The sequence below is a fragment of the Triturus cristatus genome, chromosome 12 (assembly GCF_964204655.1).
Source record: "Triturus cristatus chromosome 12, aTriCri1.1, whole genome shotgun sequence".
Lineage (NCBI taxonomy): Eukaryota > Metazoa > Chordata > Amphibia > Caudata > Salamandridae > Triturus > Triturus cristatus.
The window spans coordinates 726,420,481-726,429,924 of NC_140595.1; the positions used below are offsets into that span (position 1 = coordinate 726,420,481).

The 9,444-nt window shown below is 41.0% G+C and overlaps 3 non-coding genes across 3 annotated transcripts; all 3 read right to left on the reverse strand.

Annotated features, from left to right (window-relative positions):
• Positions 1-1,400: 1,400 nt before the first annotated feature.
• Positions 1,401-1,482, reverse strand: TRNAS-AGA (transfer RNA serine (anticodon AGA)). The gene has a single exon. It is a non-coding gene; the product is annotated as a tRNA-Ser (tRNA).
• A 2,588-nt stretch (positions 1,483-4,070) lies between these two features.
• Positions 4,071-4,142, reverse strand: TRNAH-GUG (transfer RNA histidin (anticodon GUG)). The gene has a single exon. It is a non-coding gene; the product is annotated as a tRNA-His (tRNA).
• A 1,281-nt stretch (positions 4,143-5,423) lies between these two features.
• TRNAS-CGA (transfer RNA serine (anticodon CGA)) lies at positions 5,424-5,505 on the reverse strand. The gene has a single exon. It is a non-coding gene; the product is annotated as a tRNA-Ser (tRNA).
• Positions 5,506-9,444: the final 3,939 nt, after the last annotated feature.

A 9,444-nucleotide genomic window follows, 5' to 3' on the forward strand; every position in this document is an offset into this window, starting at 1 on the left:
ATTTGCTAATTCTGTAAAATTGACACGCAACTGCCGTGACATTGCCAACCACAATGCCGTGACTCGGATTCGAACCAAGGTTGCTGCGGCCACAACGCAGAGTACTAACTACTATACGATCACGGCGAGCTACTTGGGCTCAACGACATATAGTGACATGGAGAATTTATAATTCGGAACACTCAGGGCTATTCCTGTGATAGGCTGGATGTATTCATTGCTTCCTCATTCAGAGGCTGCGTCTCCTCAGTGGTTGATAGGCTGAAACCGTTTCCTGGCCGCCTGCTTGTGAAATGCCAGGAGTCAAAGATCACACATTACACTTGCGGACCTGTGATGGGACACCAATGCAGAGAAACCCACCTGGCACAGACCTTCTATTCTGTCTATTAGACCTGCATCTTCCCTGCACCTTTCAAGCCATTTGTATGTGAAGCAAGAAAGAGTTAGAGAGTGATCCATCTACACTTTTATAGGGAGGATGTCGCCGTGAGCTCCTCCCAGCTAATCACACGAACAGCAGAAAAGCAAGATAAATACACAGTTGAGGGGTGGGCTGCATGGTTATGTTTTTGAGTAAATATTGAAACTGACCTCAGTGGCTCATTAGCAGAGCTGCGGCTAATGACTGGTGCCAAATCATGATGAAGCAAGCACCATGGCTCGTAGGGGACCCACAACACGCTTTTCTTAGCTCACTGAATTAAAGTATAAACTTCCGCCGTGTGTGAGTGGTAAAGGCTTGTTAATATAGTTCCTTTTCCAATTCAAGTCTGACAACAAGAGGCAGGAACCACGTGGCTTCGGAAGCTCAGGAAAGTAGCCACCAACCACAGAGAAAGAGAGAACTGGCAGTATGAGAGGTGGAGAAAACAGAAGCGGGAGCAAGGAGCTCAAATGAGATTGATGGCGTTTAAATAGAGCGCGTAAAGGAACAGTTACACAGCTAAGAAATGGGAAAGGCAGACTAGGGAAAAAAACACAGAAAGAGCCTGTACATGAAATTCTCTTCCTGGGACAGCAGGTTAAGAGAAATTACACATGGGGAGGTTAAGCATGTAACACGGGGGAGAATAAAAAAGAAAATGCAGTTTTATGAAGTGTGTTTGCCAATCCAGCCAGCACTTTTGTTCTATTTCTCTCTTTGCGTCTTTTATTGGTAAAGTAACTTTCAAGTGCATGCGCAGGTATGAATGAGAGAGCAACGGTATAATAATTTGAAGCGTTTACACCAGTGCTAAAGTAGGAATGAGGTGTAGCAAAGACATGAAAGAGGTAGCGATAACAAATATGTGGAGAGGCAATAGTGACACAAAAATAAGCCACCTATTTATAAAACTGAAATGGAAGAAATACTAAAGGTTACCTTCTGAAATTGTAGCCGATAATAAAAAGATTCTCGTTGTTGGCAGGATTCGAACCTGCGCGGGGATACCCCAATGGATTTCTAGTCCATCGCCTTAACCACTCGGCCACAACAACTTGCTGTAAGCTGCCTACAAATATTTTGTTTGAAAGTTTTGAAGTTTTCCCACATCAAAGTACTGATATTCTGCAATGCGCTTTTTAAAAACAATGTTTTTTTCATCATGCACGTTCTGTCCTAAAAATAAAAATTGCATGAGTATATCTCTGGATCTGTAAAAGGATACGCTTGCATTCAAACTCTCTTGTGGCACTCAAGTTTTTTGGACCCTGTTGCACTCTGTTTTTGTGCTGCTTTTAGTCTACGACCCATATTACAGAAGTCAACCATCTCTGATTATTTGGGACTCCTTTGTAAGTGCCTTATCTTTAATCCTTGAAAAGCTCTATAATAAAGGGGTGTGTCAAAGATTGCTTGAATGGAAGATAAAAGAAGGCCCACTTGTCTCACCAAATGCAGTAGAGAAACCTGATGTTTTACTCATGTTATCCTTAGTTCAGTTTTTGTTAGACCTGGCATCCTTAAGGTGGCCTACCAGCAACCTTTTTGCTTTTCACCTCACGTTTTGCTGTATCTTTATGTTGGCCGTAGGACTCTAATCACTTTATCACTACTGTGAGAAAGTGGCTCTGTATATACTGTTCCCAAATAGGTACAGTGTGCACAGAGTCCCCAGTCCCCAGAGGTTTGGCAGAGGCTAAAGTTAGATATAACCTTACTCTCTAAAGTGGTAGCTTGCCGAGCAGTAAGGCAGTATCAGAGTACAGTGTAAAACATTTGTTGTACACACTCAGTCAGCAAATGGTCTCACACACTCAAGAACTGAACTCTAGGCCATTGGTTTGCATACAAAAGATATTGTTGTTTTATTTTAGAACCACCAATAGGTATCAAAATATACTTTCTCAGAATGAGATGCTTTAGTTAAATACTTTGCAATAGGCAATTGACTTTTGCAGGTCATAGTTACAGTTTATTGCAATAGGCAACACAATTTGAATCACAATAATACATTGAGCTCAATGGGAATTTTAAGTTATATGCAATTAATTACTTTCAGGATTACTTTTCTAAATCCAGGACTGGATCCTAGATTCAGTCCTGGGACAGTTCTTGGAAACAAGTGAGTAAATTCGTTTTAGTTACTGTTGTGATTTTTAAGCAATATTTTGCTATTTTAAAAGTTGACACTTAGAAACTTTTGCTGATCAAATTACCAATGTTATCCTATGGAAGGAAATTCACTTAGCAGGTAAGTGGGGTTATGGTTACGTTTTCTAGGTCAGTGTTGGATCCTAGATCCAGCACTACTGTACCACCTGTAAGCAGTTGAGAAACTGCGTTTAAGTTATACAGGCGATTTTTAAGGAATATTTACATGTTTGCAAAATCGACACTTAGAAGAAATTTCACAGAAAAACAGTCAATGGTTTCCTATGGAAGAAAATTCAAGTTACGGGTAAAGTACGTTCTCGTTACTTTTGTAATCCAGTGCTGGGCTCCTAGGCTCAGTACTGGGACATCTATCTAAAACAGGTAAACAATTACGTTTTCACAGTTGGTACGATTTTTAAAGAATATTTGTAAGTTTCAAAAATCGACACTTAGAAAATTTTCAGCAAAAAGCAGGCAATGATATCCCATGGAAGGAAATTCGAGTTACTGGTAAGTACGGTTAAAATTACTTTTCAGGGTCAGTACCGAGCTCCAAGATGCAGCACTGAGGTCTCTCCTGATAACAGGTGAGTAAATCAGAATTCGTTGTTCGGCTGATTTTAGATGAATATTTTAAAGTTCCAAAACTCCACACCACTTAGAAGAATTTCCAAGTGAAACCACTCAATGTTAGCCTATGGAAGAAAAGTGAGTTATCGGCTTTTAGGTAAGTACTCGACTGGCAGAGTTATGGTTCTGGGCATAGACTCAGGGGTCTCCCAGGGGAGTCCCAGCCTACTTGCCAAGCCTTAAACTCCCCTTTTATTACATATAATTTACACCTAAGGTAGGCCCTAGGTAGTCCTAGGTGCATGATGCTATGTAAGTAAAACATAAGATATGTACTTTGGTGGTTCGCGTGTCCTGTAAGTACCAAACAGTCTATTTCATTTTTCACTACTGTGAGGTCTACCCCTCTCATAGGTTAGCTCTGTGTATTCCCCTATACTTTTTATTTGGTAATTCCATATCAGAGAGGAGTAGCTTTATTTATTTATTTAAAATCCTACTTACTGGTGAGGTTGGATTTAACTTTACTATTTTAGAAATGCCACTTTTAGAGAGTGAACATGTCTCTGCACTTACTGCTCTATTTGCCTGAAACCTGGCCCCAATACACGTCTGGATTGGGCTGGGTGACAGCAAAATTTGTGCCTTCCCTCTAGAGAGCCACAACACAGGTCACTCAACTGCACCTGGGGGGTGAGCTCCGCTCCCCCTCCACCCCCAATAGGTTCAAGAACGATAATTTATGTAAGTAAATACATTATAGCTACAGCTTATAATCATGCGAGTTTAAATCATTTGTTGTTAGATGGTTTAAATATTTGAAAGGATCTGTTTTTAATAGACATTTTACAAAAACCACTGGTACATTTGCTAATTCTGTAAAATTAACACCCAACTGCCGTGACATTGCCAACCACAATGCCGTGACTCGGATTCGAACCGAGGTTGCTGCGGCCACAACGCAGAGTACTAACCACTATACGATCACGGCGAGCTACTTGGGCTCAACGACATACAGTGACATGGAGAATTTATAATTCGGAACACTCAGGGCTGTTCCTGTGATAGGCTGGATGTATTCATTGCTTCCTCATTCCTCATTCAGAGGCTGCGTCTCCTCAGTGGTTGATAGGCTGAAACCGTTTCCTGGCCGCCTGCTTGTGAAATGCCAGGAGTCAAAGATCACACATTACACTTGCGGACCTGTGATGGGACACCAATGCAGAGAAACCCACCTGGCACAGACCTTCTATTCTGTCTATTAGACCTGCATCTTCCCTGCACCTTTCAAGCCATTTGTATGTGAAGCAAGAAAGAGTTAGAGAGTGATCCATCTACACTTTTATAGGGAGGATGTCGCCGTGAGCTCCTCCCAGCTAATCACACGAACAGCAGAAAAGCAAGATAAATACACAGTTGAGGGGTGGGCTGCATGGTTATGTTTTTGAGTAAATATTGAAACTGACCTCAGTGGCTCATTAGCAGAGCTGCGGCTAATGACTGGTGCCAAATCATGATGAAGCAAGCACCATGGCTCGTAGGGGACCCACAACACGCTTTTCTTAGCTCACTGAATTAAAGTATAAACTTCCGCCGTGTGTGAGTGGTAAAGGCTTGTTAATATAGTTCCTTTTCCAATTCAAGTCTGACAACAAGAGGCAGGAACCACGTGGCTTCGGAAGCTCAGGAAAGTAGCCACCAACCACAGAGAAAGAGAGAACTGGCAGTATGAGAGGTGGAGAAAACAGAAGCGGGAGCAAGGAGCTCAAATGAGATTGATGGCGTTTAAATAGAGCGCGTAAAGGAACAGTTACACAGCTAAGAAATGGGAAAGACAGACTAGGGAAAAAAACACAGAAAGAGCCAGTAGATGAAATTCTCTTCCTGGGACAGCAGGTTAAGAGAAATTACACATGGGGAGGTTAAGCATGTAACACGGGGGAGAATAAAAAAGAAAATGCAGTTTTATGAAGTGTGTTTGCCAATCCAGCCAGCACTTTTGTTCTATTTCTCTCTTTGCGTCTTTTATTGGTAAAGTAACTTTCAAGTGCATGTGCAGGTATGAATGAGAGAGCAACGGTATAATAATTTGAAGCGTTTACACCAGTGCTAAAGTAGGAATGAGGTGTAGCAAAGAAATAAAAGAGGTAGCGATAACAAATATGTGGAGAGGCAATAGTGACACAAAAATAAGCCACCTATTTATAAAACTGAAATGGAAGAAATACTAAAGGTTAACTTCTGAAATTGTAGCCGATAATAAAAAGATTCTCGTTGTTGGCAGGATTCGAACCTGCGCGGGGATACCCCAATGGATTTCGAGTCCATCGCCTTAACCACTCGGCCACAACAACTTGCTGTAAGCTGCCTACAAATATTTTGTTTGAAAGTTTTGAAGTTTTCCCACATCAAAGTACTGATATTCTGCAATGCGCTTTTTAAAAACAATGTTTTTTTCATCATGCACGTTCTGTCCTAAAAACAAAAATTGCATGAGTACATCTCTGGATCTGTAAAAGGATACGCTTGCATTCAAACTCCCTTGTGGCACTCAAGTTTTTTGGACCCTGTTGCACTCTGTTTTTGCGCTGCTTTTAGTCTACGACCCATATTACAGAAGTCAACCATCTCTGAGTATTTGGGACTCCTTTGTAAGTGCCTTATCTTTAATCCTTGAAAAGCTCTATAATAAAGGGGTCTGTCAAAGATTGCTTGAATGGAAGATAAAAGAAGGCCCACTTGTCTCACCAAATGCAGTAGAGAAACCTGATGTTTTACTCATGTTATCCTTAGTTCAGTTTTTGGTAGACCTGGCATCCTTAAGGTGGCCTACCAGCAACCTTTTTGCTTTTGACCTCACGTTTTGCTGTATCTTTATGTTGGCCTTAGGACTCTAATCACTTTATCACTACTGTGAGAAAGTGGCTCTGTATATACTGTTCCCAAATAGGTACAGTGTGCACAGAGTCCCCAGTCCCCAGAGGTTTGGCAGAGGCTAAAGTTAGATATAACCTTACTCTCTAAAGTGGTAGCTTGCCGAGCAGTAAGGCAGTATCAGAGTACAGTGTAAAACATTTGTTGTACACACTCAGTCAGCAAATGGTCTCACACACTCAAGAACTGAACTCTAGGCCATTGGTTTGCATACAAAAGATATTGTTGTTTTATTTTAGAACCAACAATAGGTATCAAAATATACTTTCTCAGAATGAGATGCTTTAGTTAAATACTTTGCAATAGGCAATTGACTTTTGCAGGTCATAGTTACAGTTTATTGCAATAGGCAACACAATTTGAATCACAATAATACATTGAGCTCAATGGGAATTTTAAGTTATATGCAATTAATTACTTTCAGGATTACTTTCCTAAATCCAGGACTGGATCCTAGATTCAGTCCTGGGACAGTTCTTGGAAACAAGTGAGTAAATTCGTTTTAGTTACTGTTGTGATTTTTAAGCAATATTTTGCTATTTTACAAGTTGACACTTAGAAACTTTTGCTGATCAAATTACCAATGTTATCCTATGGAAGGAAATTCACTTAGCAGGTAAGTGGGGTTATGGTTCCTTTTTCTAGGTCAGTGTTGGATCCTAGATCCACCACTACTGTACCACCTGTAAGCAGGTGAGAAACTGCGTTTAAGTTATACAGGCGATTTTTAAGGAATATTTACATGTTTGCAAAATCGACACTTAGAAGAAATTTCACAGAAAAACAGTCAATGGTTTCCTATGGAAGAAAATTCAAGTTACGGGTAAAGTACATTCTCGTTACTTTTGTAATCCAGTGCTGGGCTCCTAGGCTCAGTACTGGGACATCTATCTAAAACAGGTAAACAATTACGTTTTCACAGTTGGTACGATTTTTAAAGAATATGTGTAAGTTTCAAAAATCGACACTTCGAAAATTTTCAGCAAAAAGCAGGCAATGATATCCCATGGAAGGAAATTCGAGTTACTGGTAAGTACGGTTAAAATTACTTTTCAGGGTCAGTACTGAGCTCCAAGATGCAGCACTGAGGTCTCTCCTGATAACAGGTGAGTAAATCAGAATTCGTTGTTCGGCTGATTTTAGATGAATATTTTAAAGTTACAAAACTCCACACCACTTAGAAGAATTTCCAAGTGAAACAACGAAATTTTAGCCTATGGAAGAAACGTGAGTTATCGGCTTTTAGGTAAGTACTCGACTGGCAGAGTTATGGTTCTGGGCATAGACTCAGGGGTCTCCCAGGGGAGTCCCAGCCTACTTGCCAAGCCTTAAACTCCCCTTTTATTACATATATTTACACCTAAGGTAGGCCCTAGGTAGTCCTAGGTGCATGATGCTATGTAAGTAAAAAATAAGATATGTACTTTGGTGGTTCGCGTGTCCTGTATGTACCAAACAGTCTATTTCATTTTTCACTACTGTGAGGTCTACCCCTCTCATAGGTTAGCTCTGTGTATTCCCCTATACTTTTATTTGGTAATTCCATATCGGAGAGGAGTAGCTTTATTTATTTATTGAAAATCCTACTTACTGGTGAGGTTGGATTTAACTTTACTATTTTAGAAATGCCACTTTTAGAGAGTGAACATTTCTCTGCACTTACTGCTCTATTTGCCTGAAACCTGGCCCCAATACACGTCTGGATTGGGCTGGGTGACAGCAAAATTTGTGCCTTCCCTCTAGAGAGCCACAACACAGGTCACTCAACTGCACCTGGGGGGTGAGCTCCGCTCCCCCTCCACCCCCAATAGGTTCAAGAACGATAATTTATGTAAGTAAATACATTATAGCTACAGCTTATAATCATGCGAGTTTAAATCATTTGTTGTTAGATGGTTTAAATATTTGAAAGGATCTGTTTTTAATAGACATTTTACAAAAACCACTGGCACATTTGCTAATTCTGTAAAATTAACACCCAACTGCCGTGACATTGCCAACCACAATGCCGTGACTCGGATTCAAACCAAGGTTGCTGCGGCCACAACGCAGAGTACTAACCACTATACGATCACGGCGAGCTACTTGGGCTCAACGACATACAGTGACATGGAGAATTTATAATTCGGAACACTCAGGGCTATTCCTGTGATAGGCTGGATGTATTCATTGCTTCCTCATTCCTCATTCAGAGGCTGCGTCTCCTCAGTGGTTGATAGGCTGAAACCGTTTCCTGGCCGCCTGCTTGTGAAATGCCAGGAGTCAAAGTTCACACATTACACTTGCGGACCTGTGATGGGACACCAATGCAGAGAAACCCACCTGGCACAGACCTTCTATTCTGTCTATTAGACCTGCATCTTCCCTGCATCTTTCAAGCCATTTGTATGTGAAGCAAGAAAGAGTTAGAGAGTGATCCATCTACACTTTTATAGGGAGGATGTCGCCGTGAGCTCCTCCCAGCTAATCACACGAACAGCAGAAAAGCAAGATAAATACACAGTTGAGGGGTGGGCTGCATGGTTATGTTTTTGAGTAAATATTGAAACTGACCTCAGTGGCTCATTAGCAGAGCTGCGGCTAATGACTGGTGCCAAATCATGATGAAGCAAGCACCATGGCTCGTAGGGGACCCACAACACGCTTTTCTTAGCTCACTGAATTAAAGTATAAACTTCCGCCGTGTGTGAGTGGTAAAGGCTTGTTAATATGGTTCCTTTTCCAATTCAAGTCTGACAACAAGAGGCAGGAACCACGTGGCTTCGGAAGCTCAGGAAAGTAGCCACCAACCACAGAGAAAGAGAGAACTGGCAGTATGAGAGGTGGAGAAAACAGAAGCGGGAGCAAGGAGCTCAAATGAGATTGATGGCGTTTAAATAGAGCGCGTAAAGGAACAGTTACACAGCTAAGAAATGGGAAAGACAGACTAGGGAAAAAAACACAGAAAGAGCCTGTAGATGAAATTCTCTTCCTGGGACAGCAGGTTAAGAGAAATTACACATGGGGAGGTTAAGCATGTAACACGGGGGAGAATAAAAAAGAAAATGCAGTTTTATGAAGTGTGTTTGCCAATCCAGCCAGCACTTTTGTTCTATTTCTCTCTTTGCGTCTTTTATTGGTAAAGTAACTTTCAAGTGCATGCGCAGGTATGAATGAGAGAGCAACGGTATAATAATTTGAAGCGTTTACACCAGTGCTAAAGTAGGAATGAGGTGTAGCAAAGACATGAAAGAGGTAGCGATAACAAATATGTGGAGAGGCAATAGTGACACAAAAATAAGCCACCTATTTATAAAACTGAAATGGAAGAAATACTAAAGGTTAACTTCTGAAATTGTAGCCGATAATAAAAAGATTTT